This window comes from Tauraco erythrolophus, chromosome 7, assembly GCF_009769465.1.
Source record: "Tauraco erythrolophus isolate bTauEry1 chromosome 7, bTauEry1.pri, whole genome shotgun sequence".
NCBI classification, from domain to species: domain Eukaryota; kingdom Metazoa; phylum Chordata; class Aves; order Musophagiformes; family Musophagidae; genus Tauraco; species Tauraco erythrolophus.
Window position 1 is genome coordinate 30,391,401 of NC_141471.1, and position 23,848 is coordinate 30,415,248.

Genomic DNA, 23,848 nt, shown 5'->3' on the forward strand with positions numbered 1-23,848 from the left:
TTTCAATGTTTTCTACTCTGTAGCTTGCCCACTGAAGCTTTGTGCTGTGCTGTTACTCCCTCACCTGCTCTTTCAGTTCATTGCAGGTTGCTCATTTTTTAACATCCCCTGGCTAAACCAGTGTCTATGTCTACCAGTGAGAGTCTAATGCATTCCCATTGCTGTGACCACAAAAGGCAAGTCAAACTGCTTCCAAATCATACAGAGACATTTTATTTGGGATTTTAAAGGGAAATACAAGCTATTAATGAAGATTTCAGAACAATCAGAAGCAGGTTGAGCAGATGCCTGCTGCTTATGTAAAGATTTACATGTAAAGCTGCTTCAAAATGTTTGATTTGCCTTAAGTAGATTTTTTAAAAATCCAGAAGATATTTTTTAAATGTTCTCAGATTTCTAAGTAAAACTGAAACATCAAGAGGGTTGGGTTTTTTTGTTGTTTCTTTTTCCAAACGAAAAAAAAGAGCTTTAAAAAAAGGACAAAGAAATTTTCAAAGACTTTTTCCTCCAGTTTTTGTCAACAAATTTCATGGAAATTAAAATATTTTCTGAAAAGGTCTACTTACAAGAAACCAAGAGCTTAAATATTTTCTTTTTTTTTTTACTGTATATTTGTATTACCATATTACATTTATTCATAGAATCACTCCATGATCTGAGGAATGAAAGCTGCTTAGCCCTTTGAAAAGTTTCAAGTAATAAGATATTTAATGAAAAAGCAAAGTATCAGCAGTCTGACATTCAGTGCAAACACATGCCAGACACATACTCTCCTCCAAGGCAGATTTGGGTTAGAGGGACCCTAGAATACTACAGCAGTTCTTTGCCACTTACATTAATACAAAGTGAGTGAGGCAATATTTATTTTGAATATCACACTCTGAAAACAAATGTTTTTTGATTTTTCATTAATTAGTGATTTGCTAATAACATGGTAATACTTCACCACTGAAAGCAGGACTGGAATCAGTGCAGATCGTGTCTTTTTTTAAAAGCTGTACTTCTGTGCCTTAATCCTGTATTGAGGGAATACTGCAAGTTCTGATAATCAGCCTGCTATTTCATTCAGACTTTGTTGTTATAAATGTATTAACTTTTTCATAGAGCAATCTGTATTTGCAATTAATCAAGTGAGTTGTCTCTTTAAGATAGTAGCCTAGCAACTTCCTCGAAACCAGGGGAAGTCCCAGTTGGTGCTGCAGACCAACACAATTATTATCTCAAACCTGATCTAACACATGCAAGTGTTTCAAAGCATCTTTCTGACTAAAAAGAAGGACAGCAAAAGTTTATTGGAAGCTGAAAAATCAGATACATATAAGTGAGTATTCTTTATGTACGTGAGCTAAATGATTTTTCAGGGGGCAACTAATATTTTTATTTGCCTAGAAATTAATACAGATTTGTATCTCATTTCCAAACTGGGCCAACAATGAAAAAAGTAGTTGATTTTCTTCTCGCTGTTTTCTTTCTTCTCCAAACTATCACTCATCCAAGTGGAGCAAAAGTAGGATGCTGGAAACCTGAAAAGGTACTTTCTGGATGAGCTGAACTGAGTGTGAACCCACCTAGGTGGATTATATTGGATTCATCTCAAGGTGTCTAGATTCCCAACTCCATGCAAAACTAAAGACTTAATAATTTTGGTTTTGACTAAGCCTTTCACAGCTTTGTGGCATGGAGTCTGGAAATACTGGGGCTCCCAGGGCTCCAAGGTGCCTCAATCAGAGCTGCAGACTTTAGAAATTTTGGCTGAAAATGGCCACAGGACCATCCTTTTATCAGCAATAGATAGATCCTTGAACAGAAGCAAATGAAACCCCAGGGACAGGGGTTTGAGATATATCAAGGTCTCACTTTTACACACACATTGGGCACAGGTACATTGCATGCTTCGTTATTTGTAATACCTTCTTTCAGGTTTAAAACAGAATTCTGCTTCCTCTCCCCTTTATAGCAACATGAAATGTTGTATGCGACAATGAACAACAGTAAATATGCTTTTTTCTTCTGGGAGAGCAATTACTGCTAGCAGGGAATGGTCAACAACACACAAGACAGGCCTCTCTGCCTGTGCCTTCCCTGAATGTAAGTCTAAAGCTTTTTAGTATGTTCAACTGGATGGACATAATCTATATCTGTGCAGACAATTCAAAGGATCATAGTGGGGGGAAGTTTCCTTTATTTTTCAGTTTGCTTTCTCTGAGCATCTGACAACAGTCAAAAGCCTCAAGCTATACAGGGCTAATTTTAGACTTTGAGCTGAACTTCAGTTTATGGGGACTAACCTGAAGATGAGTTTCTCCCTCATGTAAAGTCATTTTTGTTGTTTCCCTGAGTACTCAGTCAAGCAGCAGCTGAAACTCCTTTTCTGAAATCTCCTTGTATTCATTACCAGAGAAGCAAAACATTTCTGATTCAAATTGCTGAAAGGATTGCATTTAAATTGATATATATTGCTTCAGGGCTTTCTGTCTAGTGTCAGGGGTGAAGATTGTTGCAAGCAATAGTAATTCTCCACCAAAGACGAAGCCATTGAATGTTGAGAGGCCTAGAAGACTGGTTTGTATAATCATCTAAATTTTCATGGTTTATATGAATCTGAGGATGTTTTTCTTCTTTCAGTACAAGCTGATTATGAAAGTGTCCCCCTACTACACAATCCTTTAAACTTACTCAGTTACAGACGTTATAATAAGTGTACAAGTGTTCACATTGTTCCTAATTAAAATTATTTTTAAAATAATTAAAATTATTTTTAAAAAAATTAATCCCTTTTATCTTTTTGAAGGGCTGGCTAAGAAATCATATTCTATAAATCCCAGTTTGATCATCTGTGGATTAATATCATTACTATATCTTGCTACTTAACTCCTAGTACAATTTTTTTGTCTTCCAGATCTCCTTCCAAGGTGTTATACTGCTATACACCAATGGAGTGTTTGTCGAGCCAAAAAGCAGATTTTTTATGTCATTTGTAAAACATTTTTTCAGAAAAGCTGGATAAGGCTTAGTGTTCTTCACACAGCAATCAGACAATTCTCTCAAACAGCAAATAGTCAATGACTGATTCGGATCCTAAAGCATGAAGATTTATAAGGGATGGGAATCAATACGATGCAGTTGAAAGGAATGAGAGTAATAAGAATGGAGTTAAATTTAAGAGACAGGGCCGACAGAGGATGCTTGCCTACCTTGTCTTCACTTTTGCAATTCACTTCCCAGCCTAGACCTACAGAGTTCTACACTTAAAAGGCTTTCAGGCTTGTACTCAGATATACGGGAAGTGGAAATATAACTGAACAAAGATGAACACGTACAATGTAGAAGAATTAGGCCAGACTGGGCATATTTGGCCTCTTATTTGTTTACATGCTACAGGAATAAGATTCTCTTTATTCTACAGAATTAAACTACTCCGTATGTTGAAAGCATAGCATGGTCTCCTGATTATAGCCAAACGAGATGTGGATAAACTTCCAACACTTCCTAAAAATCACTCTACTCTGTCAATCTCAATCATATCTACTAGAATGCTATTATGCTCCGGCAAGTAGCATAAGTTAAATGTGCTTCACGGGAATGAGCAGGGAAGCATTTTGTTTCATCAGTTTTGAGTACTTGTCTTCTAGCTGCACTATGTGACCCATTTACAGTTTTGTCTTCCAGGACAAGTTATGCAGTAGCTTTAAGAGAACTAAGAATCTCATTCTTGTGCTATGAATAGCACAGAACCTCTCACCCTTGAATTGAGTCATCAGGAACACAAGACAGCTGCCATCCTTGCGAGCTAGGAGATATCCCAACAACTTCTGCATAGTCGCTCTGTTTAATGATAACTTTCTTCAGAAGCTCAAGAGCCTGTTTCCTAATCTGGTATCATCTGCCATGACATGCGACACAAATTTATCAACCTTTTCACACAAGGTATTAATCTATCAATTTCCAGATGTCCAGCAGCCGAGGTTGCCATGAGTCTGGAAATCTCAAACAAGTAAATACTGTCAGTGAGTCTCTATCCAAATATGTCCAATCAATTATACTGTGAATTTGTGCTACATAGCTGACACGTCATATTTACTAAGCAGGAGCAGATCAAAAGGCATTTAGCCATTATGCCCAAGCCATCACTGGTCTGTATCACAAGAAGGTAACAGTCTTTAACAAAGCTTCTAAGAAACGTCATCTGAACAATGCTTCCATAGGAAGATACTGGAGTTATAGGAACACAGCTTTCAACTCTTGGATATTTAATTTCAGATGAGAATGGAAGAGTATGGTATACTCCAGAATAGCCCAAAATTGTAGGCTTTGTGGCCATTTGACAATATGAAAGTAAATATCAGTACAATTTACCTACTTTGTTTTCCAAATTCATTAGGGAAACCAATGTTCAAAAGAATGTTAGGGATGGTTGTCAGACTATGGCTTGTGTTGCTATGCTAAGAAGCCCACAAATAGTACATTCATGTGCTGCTGCTATAATATTTACAATTAAAATATTGATAACTAAGAATTCACAACAGTTTCAATGGTCCGGTTAAGGAACGACTAGCTTGGAACCTGAGCTAATATAGCAAATGTTGCTTTTCAGATTGCTTTTAAAACATTGATAGGTCAGCATGGCTGAACTAGAACTAGACTACTGTTGAATCATTGTAATAAAAATAAGCATGTACTTGTGTTCTTGCATCTGCAGTCTCAAGCAGTGATAAGGGTTGTTTAATGGAGTTGGTACTGGTATCGATCACTCATTGCATAAAAAGGAACTTGCAGGTTAATCAGATCTGCAAGTGTCTTTCTCATTATTTACATTGCCAAAGAGGATTAAATATTAGAGGCAATGACCAAGGTTTGCTTTGCCAGATAAATAAAAATCAATTTATTGTTGTTAGTAAATGTGTTAAATGTAGCAAGGTAACAAATCCTGCAGCCCTCTCGAGGATGATTTTTCAAGACAGAGTAGCCTCTGAAAGGCAGTAAAGACATGGCTGTGAACATGGTACTATGTAGGAGGTATTGCTCACTCCCTCTTCTGGTTAATTCTTCTGTTAACCTCATTTCCAAATCTGATTTTTCATGTAATGTGTGATATTAATCTCCACAGGGGATGGACAATTACGCACAGCTGTTTCTTCTTTTAATCTTGTTTCCAATTCATAGCTTGGACATTTCTTATGCAAATTGTTTGTGTTCATGACATTCAGGTTCTCTAACAGATCTGGAGACAGCTAATGAGACTGGATGTAGATCTTAACGAGTTTCTATAACACCAAACACCTTCACCACATATTGTTTTGCAGCTGTGCTTGCAAATTCCATATCCTTCTGTGTTTGCATCCTTCTGACTAGTTGCAACACAAACTGTTTTATTGCTGACAGCCAAAGTTTCTTGGCGATCTCTTTTGCCAAGTTCCAGCAGCTGTGGTACCAAGTACCATGTTCAATAGTAACATCCCCTGGCTTTGTACCAGGCTGCAAAGTACACGGATTTATAGATTAGGGAGATTTGAACCTGATGTGCGGCAAAGTTATAAGTAAGAATATATTCATGTTTAAGTCTGCTTTCTCTAAAACTGTCCTACTGCCTATGCTTAGAGGAAACATTTTTCCTCTGACAGTGTATCTTCCCAGACTGGGAGATCATTCATACACACAATTTATATGAGAGCAAGTTCTTGCTCCTCACATAGTTCTGCAGTAAGGGGTATACACTGCTTCCATGTCCATGTAACAGCAGAACAGGTTCTTATCTCACTCAATTGCCTGACAGACAATGCAAGACAGAGAGCACACGTTAAAAGCGTTACATTTGTTTACATCTATGTGTCCATATACTGTATAAATCTCTGAGTCCATTTGGCTGAGATTAGAATGGAAGAATCGACAAAGTGACATGGGTGAAATGAAACTTGCAGTTTGATTGTGTGTGGAAAAGTTCTCATTTTTAAATATCTGAATAAGCCAGATTGCAAGGAGACAACAAGGTGCTTGTTCTGCAGTTCGTGAGCTCAATTTATTTCCCAAATTGGAAGCAGGAAGAGGATTCACCTTTTGTTAATTGATAATAATTGAGCAAAGACTGTTGGGCTACAGCACTGAGGAGGCTGAACTATGTTGTAGTAAAGAGTTTCATGTCATACTGCCAGAAGTTAAAGATATTCAGTACCTCACAGGACTAAGACCATAATCCTCCAACATCTAGAAACAATCATTACAAGCAAATATGTTTAAAAAATAAAACTCATATATTCAAAACTTCCCTTTCTCCTGCATTTCACAAGAGAATTATCTGACCTTCTAGTAAAAACAATGATTTCTGCGATTCACCTGAACTCTCCTATTCTTCTTCCAGACTTCCAGCTTCATCAACATCTTAGCTCTATCTGTCCTTCAACACAAATCTAATTTTTTCATATTCTAAGTTCTTTGACACCAAAATGTCTTCTAAAAACTCGTAGAGACTAGGTGGCTTCAGATTTTCTTCTGTGGCATTAGGCACATGCTGTCAGGATCCTGCGTGCACTACACTCAACGAAGGGGTTTGCCTGCCTTTTCTGGCCTCACAGCTGACTGTAGCTCCCGTACTCTGCTATGTACCTCTGCTGTGAGGATAGACTGAGAGAGTTGGGGCTGTTCAGCCTGGAGAAGAGAAGGCTCCGGGGAGATCTTATTGCAGCCTTCCAGTACTTAAAGGGGGCCTACAGGAAAGCTGGAGAGGCACTTTTTACAAGAGCTTGTAGTGATAGGACAAAGGGCAATGGATTTAAACTGAAAGAGGGTAGATTTAGATTCGATAGAAGGAAGAAATTTTTTACATTGAGGGTGGTGAGGCACTGGAACAGGTTGCCCAGAGAAGTTGTGGATGCTCCATCCCTGGAAGTGTTCAAGGCCAGGCTGGATGAGGCTTTGGGCAGCCTGGTGTAGTGAAGGGTTTCCCTGCCCATGGGAGGGGGTTTGGAACTAGATGATCTTTGAGGTCCCTTCCAACCCAAACCATTCTATGATTCTATGATTCTGTTGAGGCCTGCCTGGCTCCCCTTGCTTGGATGTGATGGGACTGTGTCCTTGATCTTTGCCTGCCTTGGTGTCACCCTTGGCTCCAGCTCCTTTTTCTTTTTGGTAGCAGCCGGCCCTTGCTGCTCCTGGATACATACCTTTAAGGACAGAAGGTCTTGAACTATCAGTTTTGAATACATAAAAGTCAGCGCTGCTTGGATGAACGATTTCTGATTAAGTTTGTATTAGGCATCAGTCTACTCACCTTCGACATGTTAACCTTTTAATCTTGAAAATAGATTAGTTAGCAATCTACCTATTATGCACACTATGATGAGATCACTGTGCTGCTGAGTCTTCAATCTTGACAGCAAAGTATCACCAAGAGCTGCTTTTAACACATTAGACCAATTTTCTCTTAAAATATAAGAGAAAACCAACTCATCATCTGTGGATGTTTTGCTGATTTCCTGTGTTTTGTGAAAATATACTGCACCTGTCCAGAAGAAATTAAAATTAATTTAATTTTATGAATTCAATTAAAAGGATTCATAGCTTGTCATTGGTTTTGCACTGTAATGTTTTTTATAAGAACAGGATGTTAACACTGCAGTCCTCCCGCAAGTTTCCTCTGATGCCTTACTTTCATTACGTGCAACACATTGGTACTATCTGATCTTTTCAAGCAAAAGTGTTTACTGCCTCAGCCCTTTAAAGTTTCTCATTAAAATGGCTCCCATCAATTCCTTCTTCTTGCAAGTACTGCAGTTCTGCCTGGAGCTTACACAGGTCACGGTAAGGGCAGGAGGTATCTTATTGCTCCTAGGTACCTCTGAATAAGCTGATTTTCAAGTTCCTCTTAATTACGGTAACCACAATGCCTCACTCCTGCTCCATGTACTGCTAAAGTAGCCAGTGGGAAATCCACCTTGTTCTGGTCATCCTCACAAAATCACAAGTCACAGTGTGCTGTTGCGACACTGAAGGTAAACTGCTTATTGGCCTGCATTAATTAGTAAGAACATAATCGGCAGATTGAAGGAAGTTATTATTTCCCTCTATTCAGCCCTCCCAAGGTCACATCTGGAGTCTTGTATCTAAGTTTGGGCCTCATCAGTGGAAATGCAATATCAACAGCTAAGAGAGAGTCAATGGAGGGTCATTGCGATGGTGGGAGGGCTGGAGCACACAGGCATACAGAGCAAAGGCAGCTGGTTTTTATTTATCCTCATGGGGAGACAGTGGAAGGTGGATTATTGCTGCTGTGCAGAAAAAAGCAGAAGCTCAGGGAAACTCTCATCTTGCAGCATTCTTAACCAGTGAGAAGTAATAATCGTGAAGTCTCTGTGGTCATCTCACTTCACAAATGAGTGGCGAAAAAAGTATTTAGTTTTGGTTTCCCATTATCAAGAATTGTTGCTGTAGTTTACCTTCACACATGAACGCATTTTCTCATGCTTTATCTATGCTTCCAAGAAAAACTATTGAAAAGCGAAGTTTCTACTTTGAATAGTTAGTGGTAGAACTGCATAGAAGATGCCAGCACACAGTTGCACATTTAGAGAAAGGATGGAGTTTACAACAACAGACTGTGCATACAGCTTGTGTGCATAGCACAGTACAACGAAGCACAGCACCACAAGTGTTTACTAAATCCAGTCTCAGAAATAGAAGAGCTACTTTTGCTTAGGCAGAATAGCCAAATGACCCAGCACAGCTCAATCTATGCAGATAGACTAGGATATTTTCTCAAATTAAAAATAAAAATTATTTCCTGATGGCTGTTTTCTTGATTCAGTAAGCATAATGTATATTTCTACAGAAATATTTGCCAAAAATTGTGTAACAGAAATATTCTAGGACAATGTGTCCCTATGGAAATTATTAGAATGAATATCAATACCTTACTTAAAAAGATAGTTATTACTATATTGGTATAGGACTAGAGTAATTCAGCCAACACTTTTATTTGTGAATTGTTGGGAATTTGTATCCTTAAAATTATGAAGATAATTTCTTGTCCTGACCTACCTTAAGTCAATGGTCTTCATAACAGCAGGTAAGGCATATTATATGATTTTAGCATGTTAAGGGCGTTTGCTTTCCCTACAGAGTATCACCATGTAAGATTTCTCCAAACAAAATCTGTAGGTACAGACTGAAGCCTAGAAGCAAAGAAGCTGAACAGAACGCAACAGCCAAGGCTTTTCCTCATCCTTGGCAGCCTGTTGGGTTTCCTCTTAAGAATTCTACATTGCAGGTGACACATTTTCCTACTCCCCAGATCCTTCATGACACCTGATACAGTGACTCACTTAGCATTCCCCAGGATTTTTCAGAACACTTGAAAATAGAAGTCAGAGAAAGTATCCTGCCTGTTTCTGTACCCTAAGATTCTGTCACCTGAAAATAAACATATTTTCTCTAGCCACTTGTGCCATTTCTGAAATGGTGAGAAGAGAAAATACAGAGCTTCTAATAATCCTACTGTTGTGTCTACCAACTGGAAGAAAAAGAAGATAAAAAGCCCACTTGATTTTGTAGAAACACAGCACATAAAATTTTTCTGTGAATCATATTCAGTATGAAGGAGTGGGAGCAGAGCAGGTTCTGTCCTGTACATGGTTCAGTAATTAAACGACTGGCTGTAAACAGCAATGCTTGCTACTTCTCTAACTAAATTCCACTCTTTCTGGGTAGCGCTTCTTTTCATTTTGGTTTACTTATTTTTAATTCACAGCACATTTCTGTTCTGCCTCTGGTTCAATGATACGAACACTGCAGGTATACTGTAGCACTCTAACTGTTGGTTAGCCAAGCTGATTTATGAGGCAGCTTTCCTTTTTCTTTCCCACTGCTTGTAATGTAATATAAAAACGAAATATAAAATGGAGTCATAAAATAATTAATTCACTGACATGTAGTTGCAAACGAACTCACAGTTCAAAAAGGCAGAGAGGCAGAACAGATGATTGTCACATCTAACAGTGACAAATGCCATTTAACAGTTATGAAATAAAGTTAACACTGAGAGTTACTTTCACAGCAGATGAGGAATATGACAATGCCAACGGGTTGTCTTCTTCTGAATCCGTTAATCTATTTTGTGCCTCTCAACTGACACTTTGTTTTGAGCTAATGGGCAAAAGCTGATACTGAAGTTCTTATTTCATGCTGGTAGTGGTATGGCTTTTTTTAAAAAACAAAGAAAGATTCCATTGTTCATCTTTTCTTAAGAGATTCAGCACTCCAGATGGCTCTGTCATACTTTCAGTGCTTGCATAGTAGGAAGTAAATGGCTTTAGAATTTGCATGCCACAGAGGGCACTTTCAGGTTTAGTCCACAGGATTATATTTTATGGCAATATCTGAGATTGTGGGCAGAGAATAGCATCTAAACTAAAGCATGAATAATTAACAAATTCACAGCAGAAATTAATCAGGCCACTGGCTTTTGGGATTAACAAGTTCCACTGGGTCCTTCATCATCTGAGTCAAATGGTTATCTTCATTTCAAAACTGAATTATTTCAGAAATCTGAAGATACCAAACAGATGTTTTTTAGTATTCTGTTTTCTAACATTAATGCCACTTGTTATGTAAAGATGTGGAATAGCCTGGCCATCAACAGTCACACTCCAGTGCTTGCTTGTCTCCTGCCCTGTCTTGCAGAGAACTTCAGCAATCAGTTGTGTTTCACCCATCAAACAGTGCTGTATGTTACACAAAGGGTGCAGAATTCCCAGCTGCAGCTGCCTCTATCCAGATACCAAACCCATCAATAGAACGCATGCTTACTTTAAAAGTAAAAGTGTGAAACAGAACAAGCTAGAAACAGCTAAGAATTATTTTTCCCATCTTACAAGTAAATATGACCACGATGATCCTAAGTGATGGTGCATAATCACTAGATAGCTCTTTGCAAAATACAGAATACAAAACTACTGCTTACTTAAAATGAAACTACATGTCATAGGGTAGTACAAATTGCCTTTTCTTCATACTTCTGAACTGCTAGCGTTTCTACCAGTGTCCTCATTTTTAAACTATTTAATTAAACTACAACATGGTGTTCCTTAATATCACCACCTTGCAAAAAATGATACTGTGCTTTGCTGCTCATTCTGGCCTATACCCAAATTAGAGCTGCCTGCTCAAACTGGTAAGTATTTCATGTCTTATAAATTCAACCTGATACCACAAGCTGTTCCATATGGGCATAATATCTATCTATACTGAACAGGCTGTAGGATCAGGACTCTTCCTGGGTTAGAAATCAGCTACAAACTGTTTAATATATTCTTCCAATGTATTCCTTATTTATTTTTATCTTAATTTTTTTCCTTCAAATACAGCAGTTCCTACATCTTAGTTGTCTAAATAACTGCTAATGGATTGGTCAGCATCTGCTTCCTATTTTTCTCTCCTTGGAAGATAGGCAGAAGGGTGGTGAATCACTGGTAATGCAATGAGATTACAGGATTCTTTTATTTTTTTTAAACAAATTAATGTAGCTAACTTAAGTTGCTATATTAAGTTGCAATATAAGTTGCAATTTATGAAATTTTTCAAAAGTAAAAAAGTTTGAGGGAAATCACTACTATATGAATGGGAATTTCTGAATATTTTTAAGTAATAATAAATGTCAGTCTAAGAATCAGAATCAAGTAAAAAAGCACAGTAAGGGGTTTTTTTTTAGCTATTGACCAATTTGAAATGCTTCCAAAGAGTCTGTTTCAATTTCAGATTAAGATTTGTATTCTACTTTTATTCTCTATAACTACCACACCCACACTAATTGCACTTAGATTTTGGCATATACTAAGGTTTATGTCTGAAAAATTAAACCCTTTTAATAAAATAAAAGTGTTTGGAAAATTTAAACACATTTAGAGAATTACTACAAATCTCTGTATGAAATCATAGTGGAATGTGAATAATATTTTATTTCTTATGCACTCTTCCTATGGTAAAATTCCATTTCTGAAAAGTTGCCCTTGAAAACATCACTACATATCTCTGATTTCTAATCTACTCCTTGTTCTATTAAAAAATGGGAAGTTTTTCCTCTTTTTATCCTAAGAAGCATTGAGTACTGTGATGTATCTGTATAAGTAGTTTCCAATCAAGATCCAAAATTATTTCTATTGATGTGTTTTCATTAATATTGGTGGGAATGCTGATGTGTATATATATATATATATATATATTTGGGATATATATATTTTGATGTCATATTTTGCTATCACACTTTTTATTTCTTCCAGTTCCTAATTTTTTGAACTCCTATGAAGAATACTCACTAGGATGTCTTGTCTTTTCAATACAGAACATGTAGACCAATTTCAAAACCTCGCTAGGTCCTTAAGATGTAAAATGTCAATAGTCAGAGATAAGAGCTGGCATCTAGCCAACCTGCTCCACAAACTGCACAGATTAGATGCAGATCAATGTACAATAAATGTCTCCTTGTCCTAATACCTGGTCAGTGCCCTCCCTGTTCAAAAATGAAAGCGCTATTTTAGCAGTTTGATCCTGCTTGTTTCATTTCTGTCCTAATGAGAAAGTAAAATGTGTATGATACTACTTCAATTTCCATCCCTTTTTCTCCTTCATGATATCTCAGGTCTAAGCACATGACAAGGAATTGTGAAACAGCATTGCAAGTTTTCTTAAAACAGTATCCTTCAAAAGCTGGCCATCAGTTAATGTCTGGCAGCTCAATCAATATGAGATTGCATCAAAACCTATTTCCTGCAGGAGGTCAGTAGAAATGTCTGCTCTGAATGGCTAACTAAAAACTTCTACTTACCTCATTACGTGCAGAAACACACTATGATTTTATATCTTCTCTTGACTGGTGGAGTGATGATCAAAACTCTAATTGTAGAAGCTCATAACTGCCATCAGCACCTTATTTCTCCCCTACATATGCACACTTTTTCGTTTTTCCTTTCTGCCATAGAAGAGAGAGCATAGTGTTTTTTAAAGCTAACATTTCATCTTCAGGTGATCACTGTCAGTTCATACACATGTTGGTCTAGTCTGGTTTTAGCTAAAGTAACAGAGGCCTGATCCAGCTCTCCCTAAAAATCAATATGAGACTCACTGATCTCTGTGGAAGCTAAATCAAGCCTCAAATATACTGGGAGATACATTTTCTGGAGCACAAAGGATAGTGAGACATACAAGTCCTAATTTGTATTCATTACCTTGAAGCCTCTCCTAATACTTCTTTTCCAGTGTGAAACAAAAATATAGATCAGGGAAATGTAAAAAAGCTGTTACATCCCTGGACATACAGAACTTCTGGCTTGTTTTTTCATCTTGACCTGAAGCTGCTATAAAAGTGTTTTGAAAATTTCTCCTGTCCCATTTAAGCTAGCTGGAACTCAGACTTTCTTTTAATGGCTTCTGTAGAAAAGAAAAATCAGAAATAAAGCAAAAGATAGGTGAGAAAGTCTTTTTTTAAAAAAGCTACTGAATCAATATAGTGGTTGTATACCATCTTTTCATAGCAGGCTTCCTCTAAATGTGCGAGTCTTCTGTAGCTATTGAGTTACAGAGAAAGAAGAGAGGAAAAGAAATACTTCTAATTATTGTGAAAACACTTCCCCTTTTTTTTTTTGTTGGTTCCCACATCTCTAATTACTGTTTGGCTTTACAGTAACTGTACAAATGTATCTTTGCCCTCAATGGATTATGACACTGTAGATTAATTATAAAAGGCAAACTCCATTTTTGCTTAACAGGTAAAGGTCTAGGTCTTGGGCTTGTAAGGTCACCTTTCTTCTCTACAGTAAAAGAAGAGTGGACAATCTCAGTTTGTTTAATTATGTTTACTGCTTCATCTTGCCTGTGCCCGAATATTTATTATAAAGGAAATATGTGTATCTGTTGTGCCATCAAGGATCTTCATTTTGAACTGCACAACTTTTAATCTGCGGCAAGGAAGCTACAACAGATTTTTGTTCTTCAATTATACACTTAGAGAAAAAATCCAGCAGATTAAAAAATAATTATTCCGTGGCCCCATAGCGATGTCCTACAGATTTTCTGTTTGTTGGAGAAACGTACTTGTTTAAAAAATTCAGAAATTTTTCTGTTCTTGTGCATTTTTAATGACCCTTCTAAATGTTGGACATTCCAGTGGATTTAGATAGCCAGAAACATCCAGTAGTAGTGTAACACTTATAAAGCAATAAGGTTGGCCATAGGACATTGATTGTAGAAGTGATAATGGAATGACAAGTACAAAACTTAAATACTATCTCTAGCAGGATTCAGGTGCTTAATCTTTAGTAGGGTTCATCTCATTGAACTTTAGACATTTACCATATATATGACTGCATCTGAATTACTTTATAGTCTTTATAGATAAGTAGTCAGTTCTCAGTGTAATTAATCTTGTACTCTGTGGGCATCTAAAACGGATCAAACGAACTGTGCTTTACTAGTGCCTATTTCTCCTGGCTAGCCATAACAGTAGTTCAGTTACTAGCTTACATAGAGGTGTGTTCTTACAAATACCTAGAGATTTGAAAGACGAATCTTACCCATGACCCTCAGGATGAAATTTAAAAGATGGACTCTTGGCCAGCCAGGTATCTTAGCCTCTTCCAAGTTCCTTCTCAAGGAGGAAGGGAATGGCAGGGAGCTGTTCTAAACTCCTGACCATTGCAGGAGCAATTTTGGGAGCTGTTATGCAGAATTAGGACCCCTGTTCTCTTGGAATACTGTTTTGTTTGGGGATGTTTTCCTGCAGCTAGATAACAGTAATCTTTCTATCTAAGAACTAAGCCTCTCTGCCCTCTCTTCTCAGAGGCTAAAGATTTGGAATAAGTTTAGAATTACTTGAGGTTTTGTGAATTACTTGTGAATGTACTGACACAACAGAAGTTGTCTTAGAAAAACAGGTAGAATGGAATAAAGAGTTTCTCTCTGCAGCAGTCACCCAAGGTATTTGTATACTCTCCATCTTCATATGTAATATTCAAATGGAACATTCTTCAGCCTTCCAGTTTATTAAATATTTCTATCATAGAATCAAATATTTTGATAACTCATCTTGAAACAACATGACATAATCAAAACTATCTATATTGAGGTACTGGAACAGGTTGCCCAGAGAAGTTGTGGATGCCCCATCCCTGGAGGTGTTCAAGGCCAGGTTGGATGAGGCTTTGGGCAACCTGGTGTAGTGGAGGATTTCCCTGCCCATGGCAGGGGGGTTGGAACTAGAGGATCTTTGAGGTCCCTTCCAACCCTAACCATTCTATGATTCTATATTAACGTTGCAAACTCAAGTTATTTATCAGACTGAATTGTACACAACAGAATATTGCTAAGGCTTCACTGAACTGTCAAACCACTCATCTTACTTTCAAAAATGTAACTCCAAGGAAAACTCCAGTGAAAGTTTCTCTGTCCCTACTATTTTCATTCAGTATTCACAAACACAGGGAAAGGCTTGACTCCAGGAGAGAAATGAGTGTTTTGTCATTCATATCTATGGCAATAGCATTTTGCTTACTGTATCTTCATTTTAACAGCATACCAAGCATATATGTCTTTTAATAATATGAAAAGGAAGTGCCATTGGTCCTGGGATTTTTCTTTTTTTTTTTCATGTCATTTACTTGTATCTTTCCCACTTAAGAAAAGAAACACTTAAAAATAATGGAACTATTTATTTCCACTTTCTTTCTCCGATAATCTTTTCTGAAATAATGTGTGAGGAACATACACCCAAATATTGGTCTCTAATGAGCATTTAAGAAAAACATCTGAAACCTAGTTTGTAGAAATAAAATGGTTTGGGAGGAAGATCTAGTTTGGTACTTGAAAAAAGATTCTTAGTCTAAGTCAAAGAGGTTTTTTATTTAATGGATTAATATTTATTGTTGCTAACACAGAAGTGCACAGTTATACTACGATAGCGCACAACTGACTGTATCAAAAATCTTGGAATGTAACACTAAAAAAATACATGACAATACAGGATATATATAAAAAAGCAGTTGAGGAATATATGAGTTTTAAGCAACTTGCCCAGGACTTGAAAAGTAAATATAAATCTCCCAAGTCTTAGTATACTGTTTTAACCTCAGTTCTTTTTTTTTTTACAAAAAAAACCCACAAACAAAAAAACATCAAAAATAACAAAAAAAATAAAACCAGAACAACATGCATTTACATGATATCTGATCATCTAATAGATTAGGACATGAGCTTATAATTAGCAAAGAGAGAGAACCGCTATTTGACAACCGTCTATTTTTTTTAATAGTGAATTTTTAGTCCAAATTGTAGTGCCTAAATAACAATAAAATTAGGCCTTAGGTGGAGGGTCTTGAGCATGATTCAGGGTATAGAACTTCCTCAAGACCAGCAAGATTTTGTTAGGCAGCCATGCCATCATCAGTTTCCCTTAGCAGTAGGGATCCCCAAAATAAAGAGCAAGATTATAGTAGGGGCCATGAAAGTGAAAGAACAGGACAATGCCTGGGGTTATAAGCACAAATGCAGAATGGTCGACAGGTTACTAAAGCGATGCAGCACTGGGTGCTGAATAGGACTGGCTTTAGCAGATAACAGAGTGTGTAAATCCAACGTGCAAAAAGCCCATATTTAGTGAAAAGACAAAGGACATACGAGTAAGGTGAGCAAGCAAGCTGTACTCCCTACAAGAATGGGAATAAAAAGAGGAATCGCTCCACTATTGATACTTCTGGCCCCTCTGCAGATCTGCTGCCTGTTCCACAGCTTATCCACAGTGAGCTCCTCTTCCTCTTTAGCGGAGAAAGACAATTGGTTTTTTTGATTTGCTATACACCAAATGTTGCTGTGGCAAGTTATCAACTTCCAGCAACTCCTGCTTTGGATCAGCAGTGTTGACTAGCAAGTTAGTGCAATAAAGCAAATCCTTCACTCCATGATGGGGGTAAATAAAGAAGGGAAAAGCCATTGCAGGTCCAAGGGACTCTTCCTAGCATGAATTCTGAAGAATTGCCGTGAATTCTAAAAACAGTCATCTTCTTCATGCCTGCAGAATGCACCAGCAGCCCTCTCCTGTCCCTACCTTTCTGCCAAATAGGGCAAAAAATTTTCCTACGACAACTGATTCATGGCTCTGTAGTCCAGCCTACTGGAGTTTAGGTCATGAAAATGAGAGCAATCACAAAAGATCTAATGGCAACAATGGCATAAGGTCCTATATTCATTCACCCAGATTTTCTTTTTATTAGTATTAATATTATGCATTCAATAAAGTGACATCATTCCGCTTCGCTAATGAAGCCATGACTGTGTGAACTCTGTTATATAGGAACAGCAATAATTCTGAGTGACATTTCTCAGGCAGTTATTTCATTCGCTATTTAAATTAAAGGAGAAGCTCTGTGATTACGGTGCAGATGTAACAAAATGCATTTCATTTTAGTCTCAATCACTCCTCAATTAACAGAGGATGCAGCAGATAGGGAGTAATTGCATTTACTACTTTGCTTCTGTGTTTTACATTAATGCCTTTGTAATAATTCTATTACTCAGATTTTTTTTTTTTAACTCTAAAATATGTCAGATATGCTGGATAAAGACTATTTATTGCTGAATGAAAGATATTGTGGAGCAACAAAACTATGATATGTCTTTGTGAGTTAATTTTGTATAATTCAGGAAAGCCTTCAAAACCAGTCCAAAATTCAGCAACCGAGAGTTTAGATCCTGCATCTGTAAACTACCACTTCTGAACTTTGCCCTGTGAAAAGCTTACTATCTGCCTGGGCTCTGTGCCTTCTGAAAACAGAAGACAACTTTTGTTTTGTCAAAACAAATTCTGGAAGTGAGACAGGATCAAATCACAGCTGAGGAAATATGGATTTTGTACTGTGCTAGAACACATCATACGACCCGGATCTGATGGGCCTTTCAGGAGAGAGATCTTCTGGATAACTAACATAGAATTGCAGCTTCCGAAAATTACACATTTCTTATAGTACAACCTGTTAATGAGTAACAGATGCAGCCATGCTGACTTTTGAACACCAGTTCTCCCCTTAGATTTGTGGATGTTCTTTTGTTGGAAAATAGTATCAACAATAGACAACTGCTAGTCCTGACTTCATTATCGCTGATTTACCACAGTTAAATTAGCATTTTACTCAATGTCTTGGTACAGTAACAAGTTCCTAATAAAAATATCTTCCAACACAAACTGTGGACAACAGCTCTGAGAACATTTTTTCTGCTTTGTACTAGAGGTTTATACAATTATCAGCTTAAGCTTTAATTGGATTTAACTAATTAGTAAACAGGATTTTTATTCATTAGTTTTATACATGTATCAGTTCCTCATTTAAGGTTTAATTTAAATTCAATATAAGCTACTGGATGGCTGAAATTTGTTTTCAAAAAAATAGTGAAAAACCTTGAAAAATTACAGCAATTTCTTGACTTTGGTATTTTTTAAGATGCCTATATTAAATCTGATTACTTTTACATACCTATATAATCATATTATGTAAAATGTAAATTTCTAGGAGATCATCCCATGGATTTTGGTATCAACATGAAAAGAAATGCAAGAGCCCTTTAATGTAATGTTTACCAAATCTTACATCTGATCCATACAAATCTGAGAAAAGAAACATACCAAATTGAAAAGCAGTGTTTACATTTAAAGAATGAAGGTGTTAGAAACAGATAATTGTATTGCTATAAACTAAAACTGATTTTACAAAAGAATATGGAAGACTGTTTAAATACTACAGTGACTTAAAAGAATAATTATGACTATGAATAAATGATCATTCACAAAGCACCAGTTAATTTTCTTAAATAGGAGTAATGCTATTAGAGATATGGGATATTGAACCATGAACTAGCTCACAAATTTCCATAAAATCCGTACATAATGTAACACTACTTTGGTATTATTTTGGAAGGCTTTTGTCGTGGGTTAGGCCGATCCGGCAACTAAACTCCACGCAGCTCTCCCACTCCAATAAAATGGAGAGGAGAAAAATGTAATAAAAGAGCTGAGGGTCGAGACAGGAACAGAGGAGCACCCATCAACCACGGTCCCAGGCAAAAGAGGCTCAGTTTCCTTAAAGCAAAACAGTTTATTAACAGCTACCTACAAAGACAAAAGCAAACAAAAACGGTTACTTGAGAGGATAACAAGAAAACAAGACCAAATCTTACAAACAACACCACTCCCCCCCTTTGCCTTTTCTTCCCGGCTCTATCTCCTCCCCGCAGCGGTGCAGGGTGCAGGGAATGGGCAATCCTTACCCCATCAGATTGCCCCAAGTGCGGGCTTTACCACAGTCTCGGATTCTTAGGGAGTTGTTGCCACTCGCTCTGGCGTGGCTCATCATACAGACTTTAAATGTGCTCCGGTGTGGGTCGTCATATAGACCTTAAGTGCGTCTCCGTACAGACTTAGACGCGTAAATGTGCAAATGCGCCTCAACCTGTGCCCATGATTCACAATAGTCTCAGGCTCAGGCATCTCCTCTAAACAAAACACCTCCCCATCGGCGGGGGTCATCCCACGGACTGTAGGTGCGTACCGTGCTCAGGCTCTGGCATCTCTTCTCGACGTGGATCCTCCACGGGCTGCGAGTGGGTCTCTGCTTGCTCCACCGAGGACTGGTTGCAAAGGGGCTGCTTGCAAGGGGGATTCAGCTGCGGCACAGGTTGTCCTGTTCCATCTTCACTGACCTGGTGTCCGTGTGGCCGTTTGTCTCAGATCTCAGTCCTCTCTGGGTGAACTCGGCCCGGTGGGCGCCCCCGGAGCGGGGCTCTCCCCGAGTTCCCCAAGCGGCTCCGCCACCGCCATCCTCAGCGGGTGGCACCGAGCCGGCCCAGGCTGCCCGCCCGGCCAGGTGCCGGGGAGTGGGGGCCGTGCCCCCCTCCCTTCTCCTTGCTCCTGGGCAAAGGCACACCTTTCCGGTTCTTTTGTCCCGATGTAAATAGGGCAATTTGCAGAGGCGCCGATTGGCTCAAGCCCCGAGGGGGATGGGAGTCCGGTCTGATGGGCAGCTTCTGCCACCCGGACCTCCCCCCCCACATCAAACCATGACAGCTTTTCAGGTTTGTCTTTACTGTATTTGTAACCATGGGCAGTGGAAAATGAAAGGCACTATGAAAGCATAGGTAGCATACACTCTTCTATACATTCTAAGACCTTCCTATTTATTTTAACAAGAATCTGGCTGTAATCACAGATGTTCCGATTGTACCCCTCTCTGTGCTTTTTGTTAAAGTACACATGCATTAGCAGAAAATATGTTTTGCTCTAATGGATTATCAGCAACATAAATTGTTCAACCATTCACACTCATCATTTTCCTGCAATGAAACAGTACAAAGAAATATTCCTTTTCCAATAAATCTGTCTGTGAGTGAACATATTCAGAGAAGATACTGATTCCAGCCTACCATGTATATCTATGAGTGATGAAAACAAACATCATGGCAGTGACAATAGTGATGCCAGTAATTGCAAAACATAAACAGAAACATAAAAATTACAAAAAAAAAAAAAGAAGAAGAAAAATGCACACTTGGAAAATAAAACAGGTTGGCATAAAGAGACAAGGGTAAAAGTAGGAGAGATAAAACACATGTAAAGAAGGAAAGTTAATGTAAATAAAGTTACAGACAAGGAAGATAAATACAGGAAAAAAAAGAAACAAAAACCTCTAGACTAAGTTTTCTCAAAACCATCCAATAATTTTAGCAAATATATTGACAAGTTTCACTGATGTCCTATAAAAATGAATGCAGTTTTCATCTGATAGATGTCCAAATTCTAATATTCAATCATCTGTTCTCCACTAACAGCTGCCTCTTGCAGGTGTGCTGGTGGGAAAGGAAATGGTTGTTTGACTACCATAAGCTGTACCTTCCTTTAACTCTTGTCTCTGAGCAACGATTTTGGCTATATGTTACCTACGACTCAAAAAGTTTTGAAATGTTTTTTCATAGCAATGAGAGAACTTTTAGACACCCAGTTAATTTGCTGGGTTATGAAGGGTATGGGACAAATGCCAGCACTAGTGAATCTCAGATTTTTAATCTCCTTTTTCTTAGGTTCCTCTAACTTGTCCTTTAGTCAATTATTTCTACAATTTTCTAATTAATTAATCCTGAAGTACATAGAAATTAATTATTGGTGTTTTCTGATGGACTTTCTGGTTAAAGACCAATTAATCTCTGTAAAATTCTTATGAATAATTAGGCTCCTATTCACTGGGCTTTTGCTGATGAAGTCTTAGATTCTGCTCAAACCCAGATGTCTTCAGCTTCACTCAGCTCTCTTAAGAATATTTCCAATTACATATGGTGTTAGCATTTCTTTAGCTTCCCCTGTTTGTACATGACGGTCTTCTCTACAGGGCAGCCTTCAAAGGCAAGATATTTTACTATGGTCAAGACAGTGATAATGTTCACCTTCATCAGTTGAAGATTAAGCAAATAAAAATTCCATGAGCTCATGTCATGTTATCCTCTTGTGGAAGTCTATTAACAGTTATTTTGCTGCCCAGGAGGTTATGGTTTAAATATGAAGGGATGCATTCTGCTTAACTGTTACACTAGCTTAAAACCCAAGTGATTCCGCTGTAGTCAGTGGATTTCCTCTGGATTGAATCTAGTCTAGCTGAAAGCAGAATTTGATTCCAGCTGCCATTACTCAATTTTTGGGAGATTTACTATATGGAGTATGCTCTGTCTGTACAACTAACACGCTGCAGCATACTTCTTGATCTACTTACCACCAGAGTATTTATTTTGACATAGCTAAAACTTCTGAGTAAAAACAGATTGTAGAAAATTCCCAGCTGAGCTCTAATATCAATTTTCAGGAAGCAAAATACAGCTTTCCACCAAGCTAGAGTAGTTGAAATGGAGGTAGTTTAATGCACAATGGTTTGTAATATACTGAATACTTTGTCTGCCACACACTAAATTAATAACATGAAGATTTGATAGCAAACCTAAAAATTACTTTTGCTAAATGAGAAAACGGGGAAAAATCCAAACACTGTTGGATACTGCACAGCAGCATTTTATCATCAGAATTCTCAGCAAACAGCCATTCTCACTGACTTCCACAGGTTTTCATAACACAAGAATTTGAGGGAGAACAAGAGGAGAAAGCACAATATTTTGAAAGTAATTACTTACTATTTCGAAAGTAATTTCTTAATATTTCATTACAAAAATGTATTGCAAGTTATCAAATTATTTGACAGGCTTTATGAATGAGCAAATAACGGGACAAATGGGAAACATATGAAAAATAGAGCAAGATAGTATAAAATATTATTGTAACAGCAGAAAATTTTGATGACCACAAAACCAAAAAGATTGGTGAAAATCTATATAGAAAAACAAAGAAATTAGCATAGTCTGGGATTACATTTTTTCCAGTCTATATTGTTTTCACCGTGTTTACATATGTGTGTCAGTTTTGCTTCAAAAATGGACAATGGAGATTTATTTCAATTATATTATTTTCACAACATTAAAAGATTTTAATCAGCCAGAAGGAAAATTGCATGAAAAATATTAAATATGCTCTTGACTTTTCCTAACAGAAGACACAAGGATTCACACCTGATTCAGAGACAACTGGGAAATATCTACTATTATGTTAAAATAAAAACATGCGTACATCACATCTACTTCTTCCTAACCTATAGTTTGGATGTAGATCTTAACAGAAAGAAAAGAGACAGAAATTCTTCAGTGAATTGTAAACTTCTGGAACCTGAATGTGTGTGTGTGTGTATACCTATATATATACCCACATATGTAGTTATATGTATACACAATCTCTATCTTTTTTTTTTATTTACTATTATGCAAAATTACCTCTTTGCTCCCTCAGCAGTATTTGTGCTCTTTAAAATCCTCGTTCTGTTCTGAAGCTGTTTCATGTTTGTTTTCAAAGACTTCTTGTAAAATATTGGTGGGTTGTGGGGTTTTTGACAGTAAAAATAAGAAACTACCTTTCCATTTGGGTTAGAACTGAGATGAAATGAGGAATGGCTGCCACCAAGCAGAAAATTTGCTCACTTTATGTGTGCCAGTTAATTACGACACTTCAGAGGCGCTTCTGAAAGGATAAGGCAAGCTGCATAAATTTAGCTGTAATCCAGGCAGGCAAAACTAATTTGCAGGGGATGGCCTTATCTAGCTGCTGCAGCTTTCTCAGAAAATTAACCTTGGATATTTGGGCCCAATTCAGAGAGTGTTTGATTTTTTTCCTTCCCTGCTCAGCATAAGAGAATTTTAAATTCAATACAATACCTGACTTTTAAGAGGCACTATGAATGCTGTAGGCAGTTTCAGAGTTATTACTGACAAGCAAAAATATATATTTATATACGTACATATATGATTGTCCTTCATGCCCATTATCCTGCCTTCTTGCATGTGCATCAGAGGGTTTATCGCCATACGTATGAGTGTGTGTGTGTGGGGGGGGCTTTGGATTAAGAGAAGATGCAGCTCATTTTAATGTACTTAGAAAAATTCATCAAAGTTCATTGCAGAATAAGTCATGCATACTGACTTGTTCATTCCAGTGGAAATGAAGAAATCCCCATAAAAATAGAAGTTTAATGAAGTGTTGGAGCAAAGTCCTGCCTGTCATTCCAATTACCACTGACTTAGAATTTCCTTGATACATCACAATTAATTGCTCTTACTCAGCACAATTGAAAGTTTACCTTAGATTTCACCAGCTTCACCAGTTCATGGGTGAAAGATTTAATTAACAAATGTTGCCAAATCCACCTTAAAAGCTCCAGGCATAATACAAAGAAGCGTTACT